This window comes from Balaenoptera ricei, chromosome 7 (assembly GCF_028023285.1).
Source record: "Balaenoptera ricei isolate mBalRic1 chromosome 7, mBalRic1.hap2, whole genome shotgun sequence".
NCBI lineage: Eukaryota > Metazoa > Chordata > Mammalia > Artiodactyla > Balaenopteridae > Balaenoptera > Balaenoptera ricei.
In genome coordinates, this window is record NC_082645.1 from 116,436,481 (window position 1) to 116,454,622 (window position 18,142).

The following is an 18,142-nucleotide window of genomic DNA, read 5'->3' on the forward strand; positions in this document are numbered from 1 at the left end:
TTACCCAATACATAGCAGAACGTGATAACCCAAAATGTCAAACACAAAATTTCAAAGGGGGTTTATATTAATATATGATGACATCCAAAATAGATTATTTTACAGTAGAATAGGATTGAGAAGGGCATATCCTTGCATTTGAAACTGACCATAAAGGACACAGTTTATCTCTTTCAGGGGGGAACCATGGGGGTGACGTGACCCAAGGCTTTGGGGGAGGTAGGTCTTGTGTTCCCGTGCTGCTGGATGCTGATGAGGGCATCTCTGAAGGTCAGGTCTAAAGACAAACAATTGGCCGGTGCCCTTGTATCAGGAAATGCCCGGGCCATGACTAAGGCTTGCATCTCTTTCTATTGATTTGCAGGCAGAGGAAATGAAGCATCTTTCTCTCTCTCCCTCTCTCTCTCTCTCTCTCTCTCTCTCTCTCCCTCTCTAACTCCAGTGGGCCTAGCAGTTGCCAAAACTGAAGTATGATGTGTGCTGTGTGTGCACTTCTGCATGCTGCATTTGCATATTGTATTCCTGTTTTAAGGCTGAATAATGGATTCAGGTTCTGAGCAGTAGAAACGCTACATAAATGACTAGCCAGGCTGTGCTCAGGTTTGTGCTCAGGTGAACTTTGCCCCACTTTTGCTGCTGCTGCTGCTGCACTTGGAAAATAAACCCAAGGTGCACACATCTGAGGACGGAGACCTGGGGGCTCGGAGGAGGTAAGGAGAGGCTGGTCCAAACCACTGGATGTTTTTCCTGATGGCCAAGGAGCTCGTTGTCTGTGGAATGTGAAACAGCAGAGGAGGACGGCACCGCTCTACTAAACCTGAGAGTGAGTTTAAGGCTGCTGTGTGCTGGGAAGAACTGCCCATTGGTGTCACGTGACACTAGGGTTTAGATGACCTCCTAGGGTCACACAGCAAGTGAGAGATGTAATCATGACCATGAGTTAGGAACAAATTTATTTTTTGAACCATCCGAGTATTAATGACCTACCTTGTGTTCTGTTTCCTGTTGGGGACTAGAGAGAGAAATTGAAAAGAGTCTCCACCTAAAAAAGCAAAGTAAATTAACTACATGTTGCTAAAACTAATAATAAATTAACATGAAAGAGTCAATGATGGAAATGATGTGAAATCCAGGATTTGCTTCAAAGTAACTGTGCAGGGAGGAGGGGATGGGGTGGGGTAGAGAGGAAGTGAGACTAAGTCATGAGTTAATCATTGTTGAAGTTTGGGTTTGGGTACATAAGCGTTCTTTGTCTCAAGTTGTATGTTCTTTTGAAACTTTCCACTGTAAAAGTTTTTTTTTTAAGTATCCCATTTACAACAAGAAGCAACAAACACATTAAATTAAACCTTCCAAGAAATGTGTTGTACCTATATAAAAAAAAATCTATAACACCTAACTGAAAAACCTAAGGACTCAAATAGAGAAACAGAATATTCCTGGATGGGAATTTTTGTTATCATAATGACGTCAGTTTTCACTCTAAGTAATCTGTAAATTCAATGTCATTCCAACTGAAATTCCTGTAGGATTTATTGGAACTTGATTTTCAAATTCATATGGAAAAGAAAATATGCAAAAATAGCAATGACATTTTAAAAAGAAAAATGAAAAGGAAATTATCCTATCAAGGATCAAAACACATTACAAAGCTATAATTAAAATAGTGTGATATTGGCATAAGAAAGGACATGTATTAATAGAACAAAATAGAGAATTCAGAAATAGACACATGTAGATATGAAAATCTGGTTTAATACAGAGATAACATTTCAAATCCTTTCCCTCCTGACTGGGGACAAATTCAGGTTTTCACTTGGAAAATAACGTACTTATAAATATTTGTCTATATGTCAATATATTTATATGTTGATATATTTATGTATAGCCTATTTCTACATTTCTATATCTTGCAAAATTACATATGTATTTTAAATACTTATTTTATATTTTTATACATTTTGTTTGAAAACTAGTTTATTATATTTGTTTATATATTCTACGTAGATAAATTTTTTTTCCTTCCAGTTTTATTGAGATATTATTGACATACAGCACTGCATAAGTTTCAGGTGTACCATGTAATGATATGACTTACATATATCATGAAACAACTATCACAATAAGTTTAGTGAATATCCATTATCTCTTATAGAATATCCATTATCTCTTATAGATAATATCCATTATCTCTTATAGATATAGATCCAATATCCATTATCTCTTATAAATGAAGGAAACAAAGTTTTTCCTTGTGATGAGAGCTCTTAGGATTTACTCACTTAACAGCTTTCATATATAACATACAGCAGTGTTCATTCTATTTATCATGTGGCACACTGCATCCCTAGTACTTATTTATCTTACAGCTGTAAGTTTGTACCCTTTGACCACCTTCATCCAGTTCCCCCTCTTTCCACCCCCCACTTCTGATAACAACAAATCTGATCTCTTTCTTTTTTTTTTTCTTTTTTTCTTTTATTTTTTTATACAGCAGGTCCTTATTACTCATCCATTTTATACACAACAGTGTATACATGTCAATTCCAATCTCCCAATTCATCACACCAAAGACTAAATAAAGGTGAACAAAACATTTTCACCTGTATGGCACTTATAACTTGCACACATAAATGTAGACTATATATAGTATATATACGTGCATGTATATGCTTATATACGTGTATATGTATGTGTGTTTTGTATATATGTATGTATGCATTTGTACATGACATACATGACAATATGAGGAGATGCAAATGTCTGGTGGGGGAGGTGAGGAAGGCTCCTCGGGGGGAGACCTTACAAGGAAGAGGCTAGTCCAGCCCAAGCAGAGCAGCCCTGAAAGCCCACGTGGGAGGCCTGGAGGCTCCCCAGGGTCAAGATGTCATAACAGTTCAGTGTGACAACAGAAAGTGGTCCACGGCAGGGAGGGGCCCGCAGCAAGGGTGGAAATAAATGGTAGAGTCCAAGCTTGACTGTCAAGGGTGTACGACTAATCCTAACTTGCGAGGGAGCCAGCAAATATCATTGAAAGGAGGACAGAGTCGGGACACGACCGGGTGGATGCTAGCAGGACCCTCTGGAGGACAGCTCGGAGACACAGGAACCAGAGACAAGCAGGTACGTCTGGAAGTCATTGCAGTGACCTGATCTAGACCAGAGGCTGAGAGCTTGGAGAGGAGGGATGGAGGCCAAGTTCAGGTGAGAAGCCTGGTTACTGACGGGAAGAGGGAAGAGGAAGTCAGGATAGGACGGGGTCACAGCCGGGTGCCCATGGCAACCGCCAGGGAGTGTCTTGCTTCTTAAACAATGATGCAAGGCCATTGCTATTTCTGCCAGGAGCCCCGTGGATGATCCCACCAACCAGCTGGAGTGGAGAACCACTGAGGTTCTGGGCCAAGGTGGCTGGAGGGGTTTCTGAACTGAGACAAAGGAGGAGGAAGAAGAGGTAATTGGAGGAAGCCAGATGGGCTGAGTTTGCATCAGGTCCTCCTGGAGAGGCTGGTTCATCCACAGGTGGGGGGGAGCCACCATCAGTCACCAGGAGGAGCTTCTGTCAGGTGTGATGGCACCTGTCTTAGGGAGCTCAGGCCACTGTGACAAAATACCAGAGACCAGGTGGCTTAAACAGCAGGCGTCTATTTCCTCACAGTCCTGGAGGCTGGACGTTCAAGCTCAAGGTGTGGGCAGGGCTGGTTTCTGGTGAGACCCTCTCGTTGGTTTGCAGGTGGCGCCTTCTCGCCACACCCTCATGTGGCCTGACCTCTTCGCACACACATACCTGGCTTCTCTTTGTGTCCTAATCTCCTCTTCTTATGAGGTCACCAGTCACATCAGATTAGGGTCCATCCTGACGGGCTTGTTTTAACTTAATCACCTGGTTAAAGGCCTTATCTCTAAATACAGTCACATTCTGAGATCCTGGGGGTTGAATTTGGGGGGAACATAATTCAGCGGGTAAAAGCATCTTAGTGGTGGACAAATTAACCAGAAGGCAGCTTTGTTCCCTGAGCCCTGAAGGGACCAGCTGCCAACAGGTTCCATCTGATAAGGAGCCGGTGACCTTCTTGTTTGGAGGAGGAGGGGCTCTTGCTGGGTGTGTATAGTGAACCTGCCCTCGGTCCACCCCCACTAGACCATGGATGAAGGGGAGGCGAAGGTCTGATGACTGCATCTCACCAGGGGAATAAAGAACATGCTTTTATTTCCTCAAAGTCAAAACAAGAACAAGTGCTTGCTGTGTGTCTGAGGTACCATCTCATTTCACCCTCACATCAGCCAATAAGCGATGTGTCTACTGTCACTCTCTTTGTTTCTAAGATGAAAAGCATGCTTGGCGTGGAGGCGTGACCTGCTGGAGGTCCCTCGGCTGGAAAGTGGTGATGCCAGGCCTTGACCTCGGCCCATCTGACTCTCCAGGGCCCGTGACTTTAACCCCCATACTGCAAACAGTATTTCTTTTGCTTAGAAACATTTCTAATTCTTTTAGAACCTCTTAAAGAAGTTCTTAAGGAATTCTTGAGTCAAGGAGGTGATCTTCTGTCAAAGTTTTCAAATTGTTTCTTCTCCCTGTGACTCTGAAAGCCCTTGACAGTGTTACAGATGTGACAGTGAAGAGCATCCCAGCTTGGATGTTCCCTGCGTGGCCTTACAGCAAGAACATGTGTAGTTTTCTCAGGTGGCCTCAACAGCGAGACAGAGAAGCAGAGGAGAAGTGATGGGCCCAGAGGTGGCTCAGAAAAGAGGTGGTGATGACCGATGAAGGGCCTTTTGATTACTGTCTCCCAGCAACACCCAGGGGACTGTTCCTGAGAATGAACTGGGCTAAGTGACATGATCCAGGGGTTGCGAAGCGGTCCACACCTGGTGGTGCCAGCACAGACGTTGGGGGGAATAGAGAAGTCTCCCTGGGCATCCCAGCATGAACATGGGGGAGAACAGAGCATCGAGGGCGTCATCACAGAGTTCCGTGTCTTTGTCCACTGTCAGCCAGGGACCAGTCACTTTCAAGGATAGAATGTCACCACTTGGTGGAAGATGGCTGGTTTGCCAACGTCCTGTAAGAAACATCACTATCATCCTGTGACACTGCCTCCGTATTCCACTTGGAAAGACAGGCATACAATCAGTATATTCCAAAGAGACTAATTACCTGGGGAAGTTGTTTTTAAAAAGCAATAAAGATTATACAGAAATTGGTGCTACCCACACTGGGCCTTGTAATAATAATAATACGTACAGGATTTTAGCTGAGGGGGTGGAGTTCTTTTTTTATATATATAAATTTATTTATTTATTTATTTATTTTAAATTTTATTTATTTATTTATTTATGGCTGTGTTGGGTCTTCGTTTCTGTGTGAGGGCTTTCTCCAGTTGTGGCGAGCGGGGGCCACTCTTCATTGCAGTGCGCAGGCCTCTCACTATCGTGGTCTCTCTTGTTGCGGAGCACAGGCTCCAGACGCGCAGGCTCAGTAGTTGTGGCTCACGGGCCCAGCTGCTCCACGGCATGTGGGATCTTCCGGGACCAGGGCTCGAACCCGTGTCCCCTGCATTGGCAGGCGGATTCTTAACCACTGCGCCACCAGGGAAGCCCTATTTATTTATTTTTTTATGGCTGCATTGGGTCTTTGTTGCTGCGAGCAGGCTTTCTCTAGTTGCGGCGAGCAGGGGCTACTCTTCGTTGTGGTGCACGGGCTTCTCATTGTGGTGGCTTCTCTTGTTTGCAGAGCATGGGCTCTAGGCACACAGGCTTCAGTAGTTGTGGCACGCGGGCTCAGTAGTTGTGGCTCATGGGCTTAGTTGCTCTGCGGCATGTGGGATCTTCCTGGACCAAGGCTCGAACCCATGTCCCCTGCATTAGCAGGCGGATTCTTAACCACTGTGCCACCAGGGAAGTCCCAGGGGTGGCGTTCTTGAATTGCAAGTCTGTGACCCATAGAAGCAGAAGTGCAAAAAGCCTATAAAGTTATTTGCTGAGGAAATTTATGTTAAATATATTCTGTGAATATCCTTTTCTTATCTCCAGTGTGCAATAAGATGGAAATCATCAGGTATCTTTGGAAATCACCTCCAAGTTGGAAACATCTGGGTATTGCAGAAAATTGAATGAATTCACTGAAGGAAAAAATTACCTTATTTTTCATATATTGCCAACCAGGACAAGTATACTCAAATAAAATAAAAGTTCTTTCAGCGGCTGCCACAAGAAGCCATTAAAGAAAAATGTGGGCACCCTCATAGCAGAAACAAGTTTGTTTTTTAAGGTCAAAGTAGATGAATTGAAAAGAATAATCTTTATTGCTAAACAGATATGCTCTCAGTCCTCCCCTGACTGACATCATTTATGGATATTTTCTCCACTTGGTGGATTATCTGTGGCCAAATTACAATTGCCCTTGGACGTTCCCTGGCCACCTGTACAAGCGTGGTCAAGCACAAGTCCAGCTTCCCGTGGGCAGATGGGCGAGGCAAGAAAGATCAGAGGCTGGCACAGTCACTCCCCAATCTGGGCAGGGGGTGTGGGATGGGAGGGGAGGCATGCACCCAGCTCCATTATAAATCACTTTGAGCTCATCTCTTGTTAGAAAACACACATCTTTCCTAATGGAATGGGCAACTAAGACCTATAATAATAGATGCTGTAAATATGCATAAACATCAGTTATCTTGAATTTCAAATATTCTTATAGGACAAAAATGGATATATTTTCCTTATTATTCATTCAAATAAATTCTAGTCTGTTTGTGTGATAATGAATTTCTTCCCCTTTCTGTGCTGACTCATTCTGCTTGCTGGAGCATTTCTTATTTCTCCTCCTGAAAGGACCCAGCGAGAGCCTGGAATCAAGACTGCTGGAAGGAGGGGCAGCTGTTGAGATTGAAGACAAGTACGAACCACTGTTTTCTTTTCAAGTTACCACCAGGTCTGGGTCTCGAGCCATCAGAGGCCCTGGGGACCCAGGGAACATCCATCTTATATTCTGCACCATATATGTCCTTGTACCACATTGGGTGCTTCAACACTAATGTTTGAAAGTTTGAGATCATGAGACGAATATCATTAACCCAGACGAAATGTCTGGAGTTTCCCTGATTGAAACAAGTCAGGTGGAACCAACGAGAGGGATCACAGGAGAAGGCCCCGCAGGAAAGGGTGAGTTGACATCATACCAGGCAAACTCGGGGTGGATGAGGGGGTCTCAACACTCCAGTGCAGAGCTGCTGTAAATAATCTGTGCCTTTCTTCTTTTTAGCCTCTACAGATAACACCACCTAACATTTCAGCTTGACCATCTGCAGCATTGACAAAAAACTTGCAGAGAGCTATTATTTATTAAATATTTCAATGAGTGATATTATAATAACATTATAATATAGTTCATTGTCTCCATATGAAAAATGAGGGAAAATGAAGACAAGAAAGTCTGTCACTTCTAGGTAACACAAGGAAAAGCTGAATGCAGACTCAGCTTTTCTCCGTGATGCGCAGGCAGCTTAACCTGTTCTCTGGATAAGACCTCCCCAGAGAGCGGGCCACGTTCATGACACTCTCTGCTGTGTCCCTCCCCTACGCTTAGTATGTGCTCAATACATAATACCCAGCAAATTGCCATCAGTGTGAAAGCAACACCTTGCTTGGTCCATGGAGTCACATCCAAGGATGCAAAGAGGTGAAAGGAATTCAGATCTTTACTTCAGCGTCTCCAAAATGCCAAAGGGAAACAGACAACACGGAGAAGCCGGCTTTCTTGAATGTCCTTGCCTTTTCTCTGTCATTATTCCTCTTGCTCCAGAACCAACTAGAGCTTCCTCAGATGTCATTCTTCTCCAAATAAGCCCCTCGAAATGCTTCCTCTGCAACCTGACCACCATTACTCCTGACCTTCTCTTCTCCCTGCTATTCTACCAGAGCTTGTAGATTCTCTTCCCAATAGACACACTGTCTCTTTCAAAATCCTGACTACTTTCTCTATGCTCTGGGCTTTGAAAACACACACACACACACACACACACACAGAGTAGCCAAACTGGAAAAAAGAAAGTAGTAGGTACAGCAAGAATTTCCCCACGCAGAATGGTGGGGGTCACATGGTGGACTTGGACTCTGACATGAAGATATTCTCTATTTTGTTTCGGGTCAGCCACTACCTCTGGGCTCTCTGCCCTGGGGACACATGAAGAGGTCTCAGCCAAAAGGAGCTGCTTTAGGGAGTTAGAAGCGCCCATTATTTTATTTGTCTGTTTGTTTTGTTCTGGTTTTGTTTTCCAGAAAGGTTTGCCTTTCATTTGTTGTTTCGTCCACATGAAAGATTTCTGTTTAATATTCTAATTTTGAAAGTCTTATATTTGCCTGTTGTAGTATAGCCTACACTATGAAATCTAGCGCTCTTACTGTTTGTCTTTTAAATTATCTCTTTACTGTCCTGGTTTTATCTTTATCTTGTTTATCATTGTCATGGGTTGAATTATGTCCCATTCCCCCCAAATTCATATGTTGAAGTCCTAAACCCCAGTATGTCAGAATGTGATAGTATTTGGAAATGGGGTCGTTGCAGATGTAATTAGTTAAGAGGAGGTCATGCTGGAGTAGGGTGGGCCTTAATCTAAAATGACTGGTGTCCTTATAAAAAGGGGAAATTTTGACACAGAGATGCATGCAGGGAGAAGGCCATGTGAACATGAAGGCTGAGATCAGGATGACATTTCTGAAAGCCAAAGAACACCAAAAGTTGCCAGCAAACCACCAGAAGCAGGGGAGAGGCCTGGGACAGATTCTCTTCAGAGCCTTAGAAGAAACCAGTCCTACTGACACCTTGATCTTGGACTTCCAGCCTCCAGAACTGAAAGACAATACATTTCTGTTGTTTAAGCCCCCAGTATGTGACACTGTGTTATGACAGCCTTAGCAAACTTATGCAATCATTTTAAAGTATTTTATAGTTTCTTTTCACTTTTTTTTTAACCCTTGCATTTAGTCTTGCCATTATTACATCCCTGTTTTTTCTTAAAGTCTGATTTTATCTATCTGAACATATGAATCTTTTATTATTTCAGACTTCATCTCTCTTGGTCCCTTTATTTTGTTTATGTTATTATTGGGCCAGATGTTACCTTTTGCCTCTGGTCCTCTCAATAATTTGCACATTGGTTTTACTAAATTTGTCACCATCATCAACATGATTTCTTCTCACGCTGTACTTTGTATGATGTTCACAAGAACTGTGGCTATCACAGTGTGTACCCCACAAGTACCTGGCATGCTTGGTACTTTTTTCCCTTTCTCTCTGCTCCCCAATTTCCCTTCATGAATCTTCCATCTCCTTCAATGATGATTCTCTAAAATTTTTCACCTTGTTTATCTCGAGACTCTCAAGCCAAAAATTTTCTCCTAGGACCATTATGATTCGCCTTGCACAGATGAAACATTCGGTGATTGGAACGTGTGGTTTTCAGACGTCATACACCATCAAGGCCCTTTTGGAGGAGGAGCCACTTCACAGGCCCCGAGCTCAGGCAGCCCGCGCCAGGTTTAATGTTCTGCTCTTGCATTTTGAACTTCCTTGTTTCTGCACTAGGCCCTGCAAATTATGTAGCTAGTTTTGTTTGGAGAGGAGCCTTTTCTAAAATCCATACCCTCATATCTTTGATCACTGGATGCTGAGAAAATTGCACACACTTTGCGCCCTATGACAGCAGGTCCACCAGGAAAGGACCGTCCCTGTGGGGCTTGGACAGGATGTTGCTGAATTTCCTGCTTGGTTTTCATGGAAGGAAGCCCAATAGAGACTCTGTGATCAGGCTCTTTAAAGCGTTCCTAGGCAGCCTGCCTTGAAAGTGGTATGTTTCCAGTAGGACTGGAATGCATCAATATGCAAAAATATGTTTTTGCAATCTCCAATGCCTGAAGGAGAAGACTGAACAAAAAAGAATCCTATAGTACAGTGAAGGGCTGTTGGATGACATTTCAGCTCTCAAAGATCCCCCAGGTCTGCAGAATTGGTAAACTTCATGCCCCCAGTCCCCCAGCACCTGTGTCTCCTATACACCCTACATCACAATGCCTCTTCCCCCACTTCTGCCCACAGACCAGTCTCAGCTTCAACCACTGGTTTACGGTCCATCTTGACTAACTTCCTGCCCTAAGTCCCTCCCAGAGTCAAGGCCCATCTTGAACCTCTGGTTAGATCACTCCCTCCCTCCTGTTCTTTCCAGATCCCTTCCCTTTGTGCACAGGATGTAGCAGGACAGAATCCTAGAAACACAGCTCCTCTCTCTAAGTGGATTCCGTGCAGATCTCTCATTGTTCTGCTAGGACTGTCAGCAAGCCTCCCCACTACGCTTCTCCCTGGATTTCTCACCACTGAACAAAGCCAGCCTCACCAACCCAATGGGGGGGTCCCTCGCTGAACAAAGGGCTTGACCCCCGACACAGATTCCCAGCATGCCCCAGTAGGTGCAAAAAGCAAAGCAGAACAGTACTTGTCAATGTGGAAAATGTGTTTGCATTGTCTCCAAAGTCTGAAAGGAAACTTTTTTTTTTTTTTAAATACTGTAAGAGCTATCGGATCTTTCTCTTTCATACCCAAAATTTCATAAATATTTTGTTCTTGTTCTAACAAAGAAGAAAATTGTATTTCACATGCCAGATATTGTAAAGTTCATCTGGGAAATAAATTCTTAAGACTATCTATATCATTTTTGAAAAATAAAAATGGTGACGTGAGACATACTCTAAAGAATATTATAAAGCAAAACAATGATGACCAACAGTACAATGATGGCCCAGAAACAATTAAACAAAATAGTAATGACGAAAACACATGTTACAAATAAAGGTAACATATGATAAAGGTAATATTGCAAATTAGTAAGGAAATGAAAGATTTTTTCATCAAAATCATATTTGTACAATTGGCTAAGGTTTTGGGAGATATGATTATGTCCTTACTTTTCATGTTAAACCAAAATGAATTCCTGACAGATGAAGGATTTGTACCCTTAAAAATTTATCCAAAGCCATAAAAATAAGAGAATACTGGTGAAAGATTTATATTACATGAAACTGAAATGGGGACTTAGAAACTCAACACCAAAGACAGACAGGTAGGTCACCGGGACGGTTTCAACCAGGATTGCCAGACATTTACGAGGCCAGAAACACAGCGTACACGTGACGGCCTGCATATCACACGTGTAAATATCCGCAAGTTATAAAACAAATTAACACATTGTTAAGTTAAATATGATGTATCCTTTTAACTTGACAAATATACTATCACAGCAAACAACAAAAGCAAAAAAATTTGCATAAAGCCATGGTGTTTATATGACTGGAAGTTGACAAAATATCAAAAACCAAACTTAACCATTATTGCATTGTGTCTGGATGTTCTGTCACCAAGCCAGCAATATTTGGGGAAGTCATACAACGAATGTGTGCATAATTAACATGTTATATTTATTCAATAAAATTATTTTCTTGTTTTCACTTCTCAAAAATCACTATATTATTTTTTCTGCATAAGTTGCATTCCATTGATACTAATGATTTAAAGGATTAAAAAATAAAATTTAATTGCATTCCAAATGTACAAAATTTGAACTATTTTCTTCAAAATAGAAACTGAATGAAGATAAAACATCTAAAATTATTTTCGTGAGTTTTCAAAGAATATTTTTCTTCTAAGATCGTCAAGATTTTAATTAAAATTAAAAGACAAAGTTTCTACCATATGACTCAGCAATACCACTCCTGGGCATATACCCAGATAAAATCATAATTCAAAAAGATACATGAACCCCAATGTTCACTGGAGCACTATTTACAATCAGGACATGGAAGCAACCTAAATGTCCAACAACAGAGGAATGGGTAAAGAAGATGTGGTACATACCTACAATGGAATATATTACTCAACCATAAAAGGAACGAAATTGTACCATTTTCAGAGACGTGGATGGACCTAGAGACTGTCATACAGAGTGAAGTAAGTCAGAGAAAAACAAATATCATATAATACTGCTTATATGTGGAATCTAGAAAAATGATACAGATACACAGATGTAGAGAACAAACGTATGGATACCAAGGGGGGAAAAAGGGGGATGAATTGGGAGATTGGGATTGATATATATACACTATTGATACTATGTATAAAATAGATAACTAATGAGAACCTACTGTGTAGCACAGGGAACTCTACCCAATGCTCTGTGGTGACCTAAATGGGAAGGAAATCCAAAAAAGAGGGGATATAGGTATACGTATAGCTGATTCACTTTGCTGTACAGCAGAAACTAACACAACATTGTAAAGCAACTGTACTCCAATAAAAACTTAATTAAAAAATTAAAAGGGTTGGGGCTTCCCTGGTGGCGCAGTGGTTGAGAATCTGCCGGCCAATGCAGGGGACACGGGTCGAGCCCTGGTCTGGGAGGATCCCACATGCCGCGGAGCAACTAGGCCCGTGAGCCACAACTACTGAGCCTGCGCGTCTGGAGCCTGTGCCCCGCAACAAGAGAGGCCGTGATAGTGAGAGGCCCGCGCACCGCAATGAAGAGTGGCCCCCGCTTGCCACAACTAGAGAAAGCCCTTGCACAGAAACGAAGACCCAACACAGCAAAAAATAAATTAATTAATTAATTAATTTTTAAAAAAAATTAAAAGGCAAAGTTTAAACTCATGGTTACAAGAATTTTAAATCACTATTATCTATGAAGAACTGAAACTTCAAATTTATTTTTATTACATCTTACTAAATATTTTAATAAAAACAAAAGCATGTGCAAGTCCAACGTTCACTGTTCTTGTGAATAGAAAGAAACGGAATCATCCTTTACACCCGTTGTACTTACACGTGTGTGTGTGTGTATGTGTATGATATTAATCCTTACAGAGAGTAATGTGTGTGTGTATATATATATATATATATATATATATATATATATGGAGACAGAGAGACTATGAATTATTCAGTATTGCAACATGTTCCTTGGCCACCATGTGCAACTGTGAATAGAAAGACCTCCAGATTCAAGGATTTGCACACACAAAGAGGCAAGAAAGTGGACACTCAATCCAACCATTAAATTGTATTTTAATATGCCAGACTACATTTATTTCATACTCTCCAAGAGGCAGCGTTTGACCAGTCTGTCTTCTTTCTCCCCAAAGCACTTGTGTCACCCAGTTCTCCCCACTCGGGAGCAGCTGCTCTTCCCAACTTTAGCTGCACACAGCACACACACCATCCTAGTATGGAGACACAGTCCCCTTTGTTTTAAGGACATGAGCAAGAGGTGAGAAAGTTTTCTAGGAAGCTGAATGATGTTAGTCAAAAGAGCTGTTATTTAGGGTATGGACCCCACTGTACCAGTGCCAGGCAAACCCAGTCCCTAAGAGGCACTGCCTTTGATAACGATGAAAAATCACCTTCTCATAAAACAAACTAGAACCCATGAATAAAGTCAAAAAAACGAACTAGCAAACTCAAATATATGTGTGTCACATACACGACAAACCAATGCTTAATAGCATTACTATGTAAAAAACCAAATTGTACAAATGGTTTCACAAGTGTTCCCAATGTAATATGTGTAAGGATAATGACACCAAACAATTCATGAGAGAAAGACTATAGAAGACAAACTATATATATAAATGCATGTATAAAATATATAAATATATTTTCAAATATATAAATAGATATATATAATTCAAACTTAACAATAGGCCTTACCTTCCTGGTAAAAGAGCCATGGCGGAGATCCTGGGCAACCTCAAGGCTACTATTTGCAGGTTTAAGAGAAGACCTGCCTTTTGAGAGAAGCAAGAATGGGAGCCCACAAGGAAGTGGGGTTGGGAGAGCTGGAAGGGCACCAAGGATGCTATTTCAGGCAGCAGAGTGGTGGCAGTGGTCAAAGGCCACAGAGCGATCCAGAAGGGGACGGGCTTCCTTACTTCACCTTTGGGGTCCAGAGAGGCAGGAAAAGACAGGCTGTCCCGGTGTTCGCTGTTGTCAAGGTGATGGAGAGTAACGATCACCAGCGTGGCTCCGAGGGCCCATGATGTGTTAGGAGCTGTGCCAGACACTTTCAGGGGGCACCTGTTTGATATCTGACAGCCTTTTCCTCATTTGCCCTGAGAAAAAATATAGTCCATGGCCCTCGGGAGGTCACCAGGGATCTCTGAAAGAGCGAGTCAGAAAACTGATGGCTTTGCCAAAAGCAGATTTGCAAATCCGGCACCCGATGCTATTTTAAATAGCCTAGGCCTCTACTAGCACAGAAATTAAACTCACCAGCTTTTGCTTAGAGTTATTGGACTCTATATCTAAAACGTCACTGCTTCTTTCATAAAACACATAGCAAGAATTTTCTGCTGCCATTATTAATTTAAACTAGCAATAAACATTTAACTAGACTCTTAGGACAAACAGCCAGTGAGACTAAAAATAAATTATTTTTATTTGCCACTAGCTGTTAAACAAAGGACTTTATAAGTCATTTCTGTTTAACAAAGGACTTTACAAGTCATTGTTAAAAAGAAATATTACAAGAGCCAAGTCTTGGAAACCATGCCCATTTTCCACTGTATCACAGAATTATGTATTAAATAATAGAGGCCCAAATAAAATCAGAACACACTTTTTTCTAAGTCATCCTTTTCATAGCCACATTCTCACTGGAATACTGTGCTAAAGACAGTGGTACTAATTTTATCCTAGATTTAACTAAACTGAGATAATTACAACCCTAAATTTTAGTTTTACAAAAGAAAGGCTGTTTTCCATTGATCCAGTAGATTCTTGCCCTCTGCTCCTCTCCTGGGCTCCCATACATATTGCCATCTCTACTCCATAGAGAAGTTCTCCCCAGTAATAGCATTTGATCCTGGAAATAACAGACAAATTGAAAACAAAAGGGTTAATTGCTTGCCTCCTTCAAAGGTGGTCTCTAAAGCAGAATTTCTGGATTACATGTGAAATTGCTTTTGTTAAATAAGCACCTTCTAGAAAAACCAGGAAGAGTGTATATTTATACCTTCTTGAGTCTGAAATAGCAGGACGTGGAGGGCATTTGCTCTAAAAAGTGCTCCCAAGCAACTAAGTGTGGCCAAGGTCAGTTTCTTCTGCCTCCCAGAAGCTTCACTGATAGAAGGTCAATGTCCCTTTTTAAGCCATGCAGATTCCAAGGCCTTAAAAGTCCTGCCTCTCTCTCTTTTTCTTTTTTTTGGGGGGGGGTGGATATCACTTTTATTACTTTTGTTCACATAATACTTTTTTAAAAAATTTTTATTGGAGTATAGTTGCTTTACAAATCAACAGAGGAATGGATAAAGAAGATGTGGTACATATATACAATGGAATATTACTCAGCCATAAAAAGGAATGAAATTGGATCATTTGTAGAGACATGGATGGACCTAGAGACTGCCATACAGAGTGAAGTTAAGTCAGAAAGAGAAAAACAAATATTGTATATTAACACATGTATGTGGAATCTAAAAAAATGGTATAGATGATCTTATTTGCAAAGCAGAAATAGAGACACAGATGTAGAGAACAAACGTATGGACACCTGTCTCTCTCTCCATTGCTCCTCTCCAAGGACTCATCTAAGTTTTGATTACTAATATTGTTATTGTTGCTGTTGTTGTTATTTGCACTGTGTGATCTACCATGGAGTTAGAGAGATTGAAGAATTTTTGTAAGAACAGCTGACACGGTGTAGGCATAACCAGACTTCCAATACACATAGACAAATGCATAATTTTAATCACATGAATTTTGCTAAGATTGCAAAAAAATTCTGAGACACTGTTTCCCCATGGGTCACACTGCTGGTGTTCATGTGTGGCTGTACTTCACCAATTGGTCTGAACTCACATCACACCCAACGCTTCTGTTTTCTAAGGCTTAAGAATAATAAGCCTGGTAACTGATTCACTTTGCTGTACAGCAAAACTACCGCAACATTGTAAAGCAACTCCAATAAAAATTAACAAAAAAAAAGGAGAAGAAGAAGCCTGGGAGTGCAGGCACATAGTAGGCACTCGTTAAATATCTGTTTAATGAATGTGCACAATCTATTTGTGAGATCTTGAACTGCTAACTCCTTATGGTGAATTCTGCAGGAGAGAAGCCCTTGGCTTTGGCACTAGACTCTGCACTGGGGCAAGGCAGATGCTGGGGGATCTTACAGAGATGCTCCGTTCAGTGGGAACCACCGGGTGGAAGGGATGTAAAGGTATCCAGACATGGCTCAGGAAATCTACGGCAAGATCAAAGTGGGGAGGCTTGCTGATGTGGGATGGAAAATGGTCAGCATCAGGCAGGAAGTTATCACTGGTCTGTAGAGGGAGGGAAGCACAGGGATGTGTTAGATTTCAGTTCCCGAGATGGACACAACCAGCACCCACGGGACAGGGCCATAAGTGAAGTGTGACAGACACTAGACCCATCACAGGAGGGAAAATAAGGACCAAACCCAAGGTCCAGGTGGAATTACCTGGATCTGCAATGGGTCCAGTGTCTTGGGGCTCAGAAATAAAGGATTCATTTATAACGGCCGTCTGGTCAGAGTGACGCTTGTTGTGAAAGGGAAACCTTGCTCAGCCTCTCAGGGTTGGTCTGGACAAGTTTAAGTATCTGTCCAAGAAGGAAAAGGGAGGATGGAATGTCCCTATAACCCCAGCTAAAGAAAGAAGAGGAACTTGGAGTCTGGGCTACAGAAGAAGTGGGAACTGCCCTAGAAAATACGATTAAGCAGAAATCATTCAGCCAAGGCTATAAAATCATTTCATTTGACCCAGTGATTGTAAAACCCCTATTGTAAAAACAGGGAGAAAGGGGAAGAGGCAATAATTAGTATTTGTTCCCAAACTTAATTGCTTTTAAAATCAGATTTCTGTTCAGTAAGTGAATAGGGCGTATACCAAGAGAAGAAAATCACAAAGGAACTTTGCTTAAAAACCTGTTACTGTAGACTCTCAGTTCTTAAATCACACCTATTAGTTCCTACTATTGTTAGGGAAAATTGTAAAAGACTTTAAAGTGAGGGAAAAAATTACTGTGTGTCCCATCTAGCACACCTTTCCAAGGCCCCTGTTCACTGTCTTTGAATTATTTTACAACGTTGTAAGTTTTAGAAAATCGACACTAATACAAATTATTTTTGCCCATAAAAATGTAAATTATTTGCATCTGGTGTAATGCAATTGATTACTGACCCGTTTCCATCTATCTGTAGGATCTTTTCTGCGTCTCTTACCTGCCGTTGTATGTGTGGCACTTGGAATTCTCCTTTGAACAGGTCATAACATCTCACTGGTTCCCTCATTTATTGATGAGTTAAATAGCAGGACGTGTTTCTCCTAAATCAGTATGAGTCATGTTTATGTCTCTTTTAAAAGATTCTCATTTAATACTACAAAACAGTTGAGAATACTCAGTCATACGGAAAGATAAAAGGTTGAAGTTACATGCACTGGAACATGAACGAATAAAGTAAAAAAACAAACAAAAAACAAAGGACAGCATTTGTGACAGAAGAACTGTGAACTGGTCATTTGAAGACCTGGGCTCCAGTCTCAGGGCTGGCATTGATCGTGAGGCCCTGGGCAAGTCCGTGTAAAGGGGACTCTGGGACTCAGTCTCCCCTTGGGGGCAATGAAGGTGAACTACACTAGCTCTGATTTCTGTGATTCCACACCATTAAATTCAACTTGATTTGTCTTTGAACATGTGGCTTATAATCAATTACAAGGTAAAATCCTAAAGCATGGATCTCAATCATCAAATATTGGGTTAAAAAGTTTTCTCAATATAAAGCAAAAATCTCTGTTTACCCATCACTAAACAGGAGTGCGGGCTGCTCTCAGCAGGCAGGCTACAGTCTGAACACACCTGAGAAAGAGCTGCCAGGATGACCAACAGGGCTCTGGTCACTTAAAAGGGGCACACGGGAAGGAGGGGCATGGCTGTGCCCACAGCCCAGGCTTCAGTGACCAGCAGTGAAGATGTCCAGCAGAGAGGTTTCAATGGAATTACCCTACAGTAGAAACAGCAGCCATCCTGACCTACAAATTATCATTGGTCAACCAAATAATCAACAGACATGACAGCCCTTGCACATTT

General features: G+C 41.6%; 1 long non-coding RNA gene across 2 annotated transcripts; it reads left to right on the forward strand.

Moving 5' to 3' along the window:
• Window positions 1-619: 619 nt before the first annotated feature.
• LOC132369315 (uncharacterized) lies at window positions 620-10,644 on the forward strand. Of its 2 annotated transcripts, none has more exons than XR_009504328.1 (3): window positions 620-823; window positions 2,495-3,451; window positions 9,398-10,644. It is a non-coding gene; the product is annotated as an uncharacterized LOC132369315 (long non-coding RNA). The 2 variants fall into 2 exon arrangements; XR_009504329.1 differs by lacking the exon at window positions 9,398-10,644 and having other exon boundaries at window positions 2,495-3,123; window positions 3,343-5,255.
• Window positions 10,645-18,142: the final 7,498 nt, after the last annotated feature.